Source organism: Lactuca virosa, chromosome 3 (genome assembly GCF_052849685.1).
Source record: "Lactuca virosa cultivar CGN04683 chromosome 3, Lactuca_virosa_CGN04683_v6, whole genome shotgun sequence".
NCBI lineage: Eukaryota > Viridiplantae > Streptophyta > Magnoliopsida > Asterales > Asteraceae > Lactuca > Lactuca virosa.
The window spans coordinates 437629961-437638874 of record NC_136428.1 but is presented as its reverse complement, the minus strand read 5'-3'; the positions used below and the strand labels follow the sequence as shown (position 1 = coordinate 437638874).

The window sequence follows — 8914 nt, the reverse complement described above, 5'->3', positions numbered from 1 at the left end:
CAATTTCGGAATACTGAGCTTCTTATAAAATGAGAAAGGCATCAAATTTAGGCTAGCCCCAGAATCGGCTAAAGCATGTGTCTTCAAATTATTACCAAATTCACACAGAAGAGTGAGGCGTCCAGGATCTCCCATCTTTTTTGATAACTCTCCCAATACAACTTTTGAACTTTGTTCACTAAGAATCACCATGGAATTTTTCTTCAATTGTTGACGAGTATCTATTAAGTCTTGTATAAACTTTGCATATTCAGGAACCTTAGATAATGACTCGATAAAAGGAGTATTTATTGGAATACCATTTACTTTCTTTATAAACTCTAATTACTCGCGTTCCAGTGGATTAATATTAGCTCGAGATGGAAATGGTAAAGGAGGACGATAAGTCGGAATAGTTGATGAATTTTTCTGTTCAGACTGGGCCTAAGTCGTGAGCTTAGAAGGCTCACGTCGTGAGTTCGGTTGTTCAACAATATTTTTGTCTTCAAGCTTTGCCTTCTTCGGCTTTGGTTTAGACTGCTTTGGCTCCTCTTCTAATGCTTCTGGGAACTCAGAAATCGCCTCTTCTTCAGTTTTGATCATCATGACATGGGATTGAGTCTTTTTATCGGGGAATTGTGAAGATAATTTTTCGTTCACCAAAGTTGTTAGTTGACCAAGTTGAGCTTAGAGATTGTGGATTGATGCTTGATAATTTCTTAGTAGGGCTTGTTGGTCAATCATCATAGCTTGCTTTTCATCATCTTCATTTGATCTTTCAGTGTTGCATCAGTATCATCATGCCTTTTCTCAGAAGCTTCCATAAAACGAACCAACATGTTCTCCAAGTCAACTTTCTTCTCATCTAGTGGTTGCTCTTTTTGGTAGAAGCCTCAGCCTGTCTGCCTATATTTTTCTTCCTTTTTCTTCTTGTATTCATCATATGGAAACCACTCCTTCTTTGGTTTTCTCCAGTCTTCATAAAATTTATCCCCACTAGAGTTGCAAACTCGAGCTCTTCTGTTCCCATTATCATCTAAGTGGCAGTCTTTGGTCAAGTGTGGACCATTGCATCTTTCACATCTAACTCTAATTGCATGAATTGATTGGTCCATCTTTGTTATCCTTCTGTCCATAGTATCAAGGATAGCTAGGACGGCTGCCATTTCTTCAGAATATCCTCCCCGAAAGCCCTTAACGCCTTCATTCCTTGGATTGTGGTATTCACGAGAATGCTTTGCGAACTCTTCAATTAACTCCTTGACTTCACCCGAATTTTTATTTGTAAGTGGACCTTGAGAATCAAGGAGATGCTTAGTCATGACATTAACCCCGTCATAGAATATAGACACTTCTTGTTGTATATTGAGGTCATTTTGAGGACAATTTCTTAATAATCCCTTGTAGCGCTCCCATGCCTCATAAAGTGACTCACCCAGATTTTGCACAAAATTGGCTATTGCCTTTTTGAGTTTAGATATCTTCGATGCTGGGCAAAATTGTTCTAGAAACTGCTCGCGCATCTGGGCCCAAGTAGTGATTGCACCAGGTGGAAGTGCTTTCAGCCAGTCTTTTGCACCTCCTTTAAAAGTGACTGGTAGCATCCTTAGCAAGACCGTCTCTCTAGGAACGTTTGGGAAATTGAAATAGTATGCTATGTCATTTACTTCATCTAAATGTTTGTAAGCATCCTCATGATCCTTTCCATAAAATGGTGCATCCTTTAGTGCAGTAAGGATGTGTCATTTCAGCTCGAATGTGGCAGTTGCAGGAATTGCAGGTTGTACTAGGCCAGGACCAGCATCATCTCTAATTCGCTGCTTGTAAGCTCCCATGGATATATCCGCAATGTTGGCCATCTCATTTTCTGGCTCGTCTTCGGGTTCACTTTTTCCTAAATCGAATTCTATTTCAGTTTGGTATTCGGATTCTTGCGGACTAGGTATTTGATCAAAGCACTCAACCTTGCTTTTATCCTTCGAAGATGTACTTGACTCTCCCGTGTTCTTCCCTTTCTTCTTCCCAAAAACAGACTTTAGATCTTTGAAATGCGACTTCTTTGGTGTTTGGTTCACTCCTGCGTTCTTATCTGTCTTCTTGTGAATGGCCAACTCTGGATCAGAAAGTGGTGGCACCAAAGGTGTGTTGGAACCTCTGGTCATGAAATACTACAAAGAAAAACAAAAATAAAAACGTAAAACTGAACAAAAACTGAAAAACTAAGAAAAATGAAAAACTATTGTACTCACGTCGTGAGTTTAGTACTTAAACAGAAATCTAAGCTGAAAAAAATAGCTTTTTGCAGGTTTTACCCCACAAAAAGGATCGATTAACCTAAAGAAAATAAATTTAACAACTAAATTAGTCGTTCCCCGGCAACGGCGCCAAAAACTTGATGCATGCAAATTGCTACACCTAATTTTAAATTATTAACCTAACTAACTTAACTAACTAAGTTGCACCTAGACAGTGTACCTAGTCAAATTACAGAGTAGTTTAGGTAAGTCGGGTGTCGATCACAGGGAACGGTTTTAACTAATTAATTTACCTACTATTAAATTAACCTAATTTACTAGCAAAGTATTTGTTTTTTTTATCTAAGTTTGCAAGTTTAGATGAACTTAATTCTTAACACAATTCAATCAATTAACAAATCACTTCTATTAGTTCGAATCCACTTTCCCTCAATGGTTTATAAATTATTTATGACAATTCCTGTTGGTTACCAATTAGAATATTATTAGCAATTCAGTTCTAAATTTACTAATATTAATTAATTCATGTAGATCTATGTATGGTCACACATAATTTAACACAGAATCAATTATTGAATGGAATTGGAGCTATGTAAGATTGAGTTGACAAACACAATTATGGTCATAATATGAGTTATCTAGCACAACCTAATTTAATAATTTTATTCCTTAACTAAGATTGGTTCGATCTTAGCTCTAATAATCTAATGTTCATTAAATTACTAGGTATTCAAATTCATGCAGAATAATGGTCACTAACTACACAGAATAAGAACTTTAAGCAATCTAATTATCAAATCAAGAATGCTAGGTATACCAATCAAACACAAGACATAACCAACAAGCAAAGTCTAGATTAATAGAATAAAACCATGAGTTCCAGCTTCATCTAGCTAACAGAAGCAGCTAGATTTAGCTGGACATTATCACAAATAAACACAAACAATGCATAGCCAAAAACATATTAAAAGTTCCAAACTAATTATCAAATTATGACTTCTTCTTCCTCCTTGGTGTTAAGAACAATTCCCATGCCTTCTTTTTCTGTGACTTTCGACTTCTGAAACCTTTCCAAGTCAGCCAACCTATCCAAATCGTATGGATCAAGTCTTATTTATATTTTATGTATTATCCGTACTGACGTCGTGAGCATATGTGTCTCACGTCGTGAGATCGTATCTATCCGTGTTCGACGACGATTTTGATCCGCGATGCTTATCTTCTAGAATGTCCCAACTCACGTCGTGAGCTTTCAATTCTCACATCGTGAGAGCGTAATTTTGATGGATTTTTATCTTTTAAGTCTTCATCCTCCAAAGTTCGATTCTTTGACGCTTTTAGTCCCTTTTCTTCTATATGTCTTCTCTTTGGCTGCAAAATATAATTTAACCTTATAAGTATCATTATTCCATGCTGTAACATCCATAAAATTCAATCCAATTTAAAACTTTTTAAATCATTTAAAACCACTCAGTTATTACAATTTTTTTTCAAAATAGTTTAAACATCAGAGTTCCCAGAAATCATAATCATCAATCAAGGAAGTGTACGGTCATGCATTCGCCTTTCCGCGGTCATCCGCCGAACCTGAAACAATAAACTGAAACTGTAAGCCCAAAAGCTTAGTGAGTTCCCCCAAAATACCCATACCCACAACAATACACATATAATCATAAACAACATACTATGGGTCCAATCGTCTGTCGGGATGGAATACCTGTTGGATTAATGTCTAAGTCCATAACTATAATTGGTAAGACTTGACCCGACCCGACATGGTCCATTTGGGTTGCATGGCATCATGCATTTGGATAGACTATAATGAGACAAATAACACTTAAGGTTTGTTAATATATTATAAGTTATAATATATTAATAAGATTATTTAATTAGTATTCATCAAGAATTAGTTTGGAATTAATTAAGTGATCAAAAGAAGACTAATTAAATATATGGATTGATCACCCATGCTTGTATAGTGGGCTAATGCTCCATGGATTCTCAAGTTGGGCTAAAACCCATAAGATACTCCATGGATGCTCCATGGAGTATTTGAACCCATGTATCCAAGGAAATGGAAAGCCATGACAATTAGCGTTTACCGTAATTCTCTCAAGTTATTCCAAGTATATTTGGTGTTGTGTGAACCATTTGAGGTGTCACACTTGGGGCACTAGGCACTCAAGCTTCATGAAGTCATTCTACATCAAAGAGGTATGTAATTCTAACTTGATATATTCATATGAATCAATGTTATTATGCTAGTTTGGATGAATACCTTGGAAAGTTCATATTTGCATGTATAATAGAGAAAACATAGATCCAACGTATTTAGGGTTGCATGTACACTTAGGAGTGTTAGAATGCTCAAAACCCAACAGTGGTATCAGAGCCTACGCTTGTTTTCTTGTTATACTTACAAAAATGGCTGAAAAATCAAATTTTGTTGTTGTCTGAACAGCAGACTCGCCGAGTCCATGGAGGGAATCGACGAGTCCATGGCAAAATGCATCCAACTCGCCGAGTTGGTTCATGCACTCGACGAGTTGGACCCCCAGACAGCATATATTCGACTGTTTTGGCTGGAATTGGACTAGGAACATTACCCTAATCTGTTTTTGACCTTATAAACTTGTTTTTATATGTGGTAATGTTCATACTAATCCAATTTCAAAGATAATTGTCAATAGATTCATGTTTTGTATTAGTTTAAGTGTTATGCTAATTACATGAAAAAGTGTGAATCCAATTATCTAGTTCATATGAGTTGCTTAGATTAATAGAAAAGGTTGATTGATTATGTGTCTTTGATCCATTTTAATCTAAGAGTGGATTCTAAAATGTGTCTGTGTAACTTGTCCTCAAGTTACATGAAAAGTCACATTTAAGGTTCTTAAAACTCATAAAAGTTGGCAATGGTTACAAAAATGAAGAGTCTTGTCTGCATTAAATGGTTTTATGACTCCATAGCTTGTCCTCGAGTTATGGAGGTTCAAGAGTCACTTCATTTAGTAATAAAATGTGTAACCTTAATTAGTTCCATAAGTTACAAAAATAAAGAAAAGTTACATTCTTTTATTAGTTTAAAGTCTTCCATAACTTGTCCTCAAGTTATGGAACTTGAAGAGCTTTTTAATTAAAACTACTTTAAACACATAAGTTATGGAATTAATTAGTTTTGAATATTTTCAAAACTTGCCTTCAAGTTTTGGAATTCGAAAAGTTTTCTCTAATGAATACTTTAATTCCAAGTTAAGCCCTTAGAATTTTAAAAGTTAAAATTCAACCCTTAGACTTTATAATATTATAAGTTAATAATATATATATATATATATATATATATATATATATATATATATATATATATATATATATGTGTGTGTGTATAAGAGCAAGTCAGTCTTACCATTAGTAGGCCTCATTCACGAAGTCGGTCTATAAGGGGGGTATAAGGTTGTTGCCTATAAAATGGCAGCTTAATGGGTGTCCACTCTCACCCACCGCTTCCTTGACTGGTGGAGGATCGTTAGCCGAACAGGTAGGACAAGGGCTATAATTCTCCCTTCATTAAAAGTATTAATGATAAATACTAAATAACTAAACCTTTTATTAATTCCCAAACTTAGTTACTTAGGAAAATGTGAATAAGGTGCTAATCCATGAAATTACACTTTGCACTTTGTATAAACCGTAAGTGGAGCTCGTGTGGTTAACCGGCACACTAACCTGGATTTAACAAGGTGGACAAAGGGTAACTTAATATTTATCATAGTATCGGTGGAGCTCGTGTGGTTAACCGGCACATCGATTGAGGGGTAAATATTAAGGGTACCAAGTATATTTGCATGGTTGCTTCACACCTTGTTTTGTGATCCTCGGCATCCCAGTCACAAAACCTGAAGGGCACACCCGAGATTGAAACTTGTCATTGAACAGTTCAATGAATATCAAAAGATCTAGGAGTTTCAAATCCAATTAAAAACCTAATAAATTATTTCGTTTATCTTGGTGGAAATTGGTGAATCGTCATTCATCTACCTTCAAATATTTTATAGCTTGGATTACGGCATCCCTCTTCCAAGTTATAAATGTATTGTGTTGGGTCCTAGCCTTAATATCTCATATTGAGTGTTATATCAAGGACTTTAAATGAACAATCTTGAATATCTCCCAAAAGATGTCTAGCATTGACATCTATGATCTTCCCAAATCTCTTGGAACTTTACTTCCTCCACCTCCTCCAATTTTTCTCCCTAACCCACAAGTTCAAGGTCACTCAAGCCCTAATGACAAGCAAGGTCTATGTGTGATCACATCTTAGAGATGAAGTCACATATTGACAAGCCGGGAGAGTTGGGTGTCAAAGTCTTGAGAAAGTTGGATGTTCAATCACTTTCTAAGTCACATAGTGAGTTCCTTTGGGACTACTATGAAACAGACTATGACATGAACCTTAATGATCATATCCATTTGCTTGGTCCTGCTGAATCAGCAATGATTTGGAACGATAGTAAAGCAAATTTGATTAGAAGATCAACTTCCTAAAAACTTTATGGACAGTGACAATGGTGACATTGGAAATCCAGAAAAAGCATTCTCTTCCCAATGGAAAGGGATTGGCCATAGTCAACCCGGTTGACCAAATGGTAAAGAGAAAGGCTAAGTCTGAGATAGTCCCATTACCAAAGGGTCCATATGTTTATTTTGCCAAAGGAAGGGGCGTTGATTCCAAAGCTGCCAAATTTACCTAAGGATGTTAAAGTCAATAAGTTTGACTCTACATCAGGTAGAGCCCATTATCTAAGTTTCTATTTTGAGATTCTTGTTACATGATGTGACTGGGTCACATGTTGATGCTTTGAGAATCAAAGAAATGTGAAGAAACTTATAGGAAGTATACGCTGATTCTGATCGCGAAGATAGATTTCAATCGCATGGTTCGATTATCAGAATTTTTAAGCTACTGCTTAAGAGTTGTGATAGATTGCTTAGGATTAGATAACAACATAGTTTTCATATGCATTTTCATTGTAAGGATAAGTTTTTCCGCAAAGTTTAAAATAAAAGAAAAAAGTTTTGATTTTATTTATTTTAAGTATCCTCACAATGGCATTTGTGAAAAATTGTTGGTTATATGATTCCAGTAATAGCAATATTGGAAAATGGATTTGATTCTTTCAAATTGTGGTGGTGTCTAAATTTACCAAATAAGGAAAGACTCTCATCAACCAAGTTTCAAATTGGACCGAAACTTGGAATCATGCAAGTTGTATAGTATGATGAATGAGAACCTTCAGCTTTGGAAAAATTAAGACTAATTCCTTGTTCACATGTATATGTGAGTCAAGTGAAGGACTAAAGGGATCGAGTACACATTCTTGTGCACTGGTCAAGTCCACCACAAAGATTGATAAGACTGTTCGTCATGATTTACTAAAGTTTAGTAAATATGGTTATACTTATAAGTTTAAGTATAATTCTGAAGCATTGGAAAAGTCTCGATGTATGGCAGAACGAATGAGAAGAATCAAATTAGGCAGACAGATAAAAGTTTCTCAAATCTGAAAAGATCGGAGAGTACTTTAGTATCATGTTTTGTGATCATCTTAATGATTAAAGAACCACATCACAATTGGTCTTCTAAACACATCTTAGTGCATTCTTATGACTAAGAAGAGGAGTCATGAATTGTTGAAATGGTTAAATCAAGAAGATGAGTCATACTTTGTTTCAAAAACAAGTCTTAGAGTCATACTCCAAGACTGTAAGTTGAGTGACATATCTTAAAGAAAGGTTAAAACACTTGTCAAATGTAAGAGTAAAATTGTCCTACTCTTGTATATTTGAAATTGGTAAGTTGTGATGTTTTGGATAAAACAACGACCAACTTAGGCCAATTGTGTGAAGTGTTTGTCTTGATAAAGAATCCACACTATCCCTTGAATATTTGACAAGAGAGTCTTATATGTCAAGAGGAAAATGGGAGTCTCAAAGGTCTTGAAAGTCTCAAGAACTAATCAAGAATAAAACCTGAGGTTCTTCACTAGGACACGACTTGAGGTTTATAACCTATCGTGTTGAAAAATTTTGTGCCCATTCCAGTTAAAGTTGTCTTTGCATAGGAGTTCTGGAAGTTCTCAATTGGTTGCATAACAACTTGGAAGCAATGGCAGGCCCTTGAGCTGCCAGGTGGTAAGAAATTCAGATTAAGTTCAGTCCATATGAGTTTGGATTTGTCATTAACCGTGTCTTGTGATTATGCTTTTGACAGATTCACATGGATAAGAACACATACACCATAAAATCTAAGGGTCATAAGGTTTCCCTCCGATTCATGAAAATGATGGTGAGGAAACACTTCCACCAAGTAGATTTGAAGCAGATGGCAAAAGGTCTAAACATTTGAGACTATGATTACATCATCCCTTTTCATAGTTCTGAAATTGTTTAGACACACATGCATGCCATCTAAGGAAAGGTGTATGAGTTTGATAAAGTTTTATCAAAGCAATCTCGTATCAGAAGTCTGAACTTTGGTAAGAAAGTCAATAAAGTATTGATTTCTAGAAGTCCAGCTGATTTATGAGTATATCTCAAAGCTAGTGGGAGCATAAGTGTTATGCTAATAATCATCATGTTAGTGGGAGCATGATAATTATGATAAGTATTGCAAGTTAGCA

At 35.6% G+C, this 8914-nt stretch overlaps 1 non-coding gene across 1 annotated transcript; it reads left to right on the top strand.

Annotated features, from left to right (window-relative positions):
- Window positions 1–1347: 1347 nt before the first annotated feature.
- LOC145168187 (small nucleolar RNA R71) lies at window positions 1348–1454 on the top strand. Its single transcript, XR_013741759.1, has one exon. It is a non-coding gene; the product is annotated as a small nucleolar RNA R71 (small nucleolar RNA).
- Window positions 1455–8914: the final 7460 nt, after the last annotated feature.